At 40.9% G+C, this 1,429-nt stretch overlaps 1 non-coding gene across 1 annotated transcript; it reads left to right on the forward strand.

Moving 5' to 3' along the window:
• Positions 1–935: 935 nt before the first annotated feature.
• trnat-agu (transfer RNA threonine (anticodon AGU)) lies at positions 936–1,009 on the forward strand. The gene has a single exon. It is a non-coding gene; the product is annotated as a tRNA-Thr (tRNA).
• Positions 1,010–1,429: the final 420 nt, after the last annotated feature.

A 1,429-nucleotide genomic window follows, 5' to 3' on the forward strand; every position in this document is an offset into this window, starting at 1 on the left:
CTTACCAATATTGAAATTTCCCTACTATTCCTTGGTTTTGAATGACTCTTATATGATTTCTGTCATATGAAACTCAAAAATTGGCATTAATCAATTAAGTACAAAATAGCCAATGTTGCTTATCATGGGTAGGCATTTGCGATTTTTGAAAAGATTTGCAGCTCAGATTGAGGTTTAGGTTATAGGTTTGATCACAGGAAGCTTTGTTTTCAGACATTTAGTCACCATACTAGGTGGCATCATCAGTGAGCCTCCGGTGAAGGGCTGGTGTTATGTCCCACTTTCTACTTATGTGTCTTGGTTTTTTAAGGTGGGTGATATAATTTCCAGTTCTTTTTTCTCTCCAAGGATGGTAGATGGGGCCCAAATCGATGAGTTTATTGATGGGGTTCCGGGTTAGAATGCCAGGCCTCTAGGAATTCTCATGCGTGTCTCTGTTTAGCTTGTCCTACGGTGGATGTGTTTCCCAGTCAAAGTGGTGTCTTTCCTTGTCTGTATATCAAGGATACTAGTAATAGTGGTTCAAGTCTTTTGGTGGCTAATTGGTGTTCATGTATCCTGGTGGCTAGTTTCCTGTTTGTCTGATGTAGTGTTTGTTATAGTCCTAGCATGGTGTTTTGTAAATGACATTCGTTTTGCTGGTTTTTTGTATTGAGTCCTTTAGGTTCATTAGCAGCTGTTTAAGTGTGTTGGTAGGTTTGTGGGCTACCATGATGCCAAGGGGTCTGAGTAGTTTGGAAATCATTTGAGATGTCTTTGATGTAAGGTAATGTGGCAAGTGTTTCTGGTCATGCTGTGTCTGCTTGTTTGGGTTTGTTGTTGAGAAATTGGCAGATTGTCTTTATTGGATACCTATTCTTCCTGAATATGCTGTATAGGTATTTTTCTTCAACTGCTCATAGTTCCTGTTTCTACAGTGTATTGTGAGTCACTTAGGTGCCATGGCTTAGTTGGTTAAAGCGCCTGTCTAGTAAACAGGAGATCCTGAGTTCGAATCTCAGTGGTGCCTTCATCTTTGAATTTCAAATGGAGTTTATTTCAGATAAAAGGTCCAATGGAGTATTGCTGAACAAAGAGACCTTGGAGTGCAGGTTCATAGCTCCTTTGAAATTGGAGTCACAGGTAGATAGGATTGTGAAGAAGGCATTTGGTATGTTTCCCTTTATTGGTTTGAGTATAGGAGTTGGGAGGTCATGTTGCAGCTGTACAGGACATTGGTTAGGCCACTGTTGGAATATTGCGTGCAATTCTGGTCTCCTTCTGATCAGAAAGATGTTGTGAAATTTGAAAGGGTTCAGAAAAGATTTACAAGGATGTTGGAGGATTTGAGCTATAGGGAGAGGCTGAACAGGCTTGGGCTGTTTTCCCTGGAGTGTTGGAGGCTGAGGGGTGACCTTGTAGAGGTCTACAAAATTATGAGGGGCATGGA

This window comes from Chiloscyllium plagiosum, unplaced genomic scaffold (genome assembly GCF_037043375.1).
Source record: "Chiloscyllium plagiosum isolate Xiang-an unplaced genomic scaffold, Cpla_swu_hap1 HiC_scaffold_22, whole genome shotgun sequence".
Taxonomy (NCBI): Eukaryota; Metazoa; Chordata; class Chondrichthyes; order Orectolobiformes; family Hemiscylliidae; genus Chiloscyllium; species Chiloscyllium plagiosum.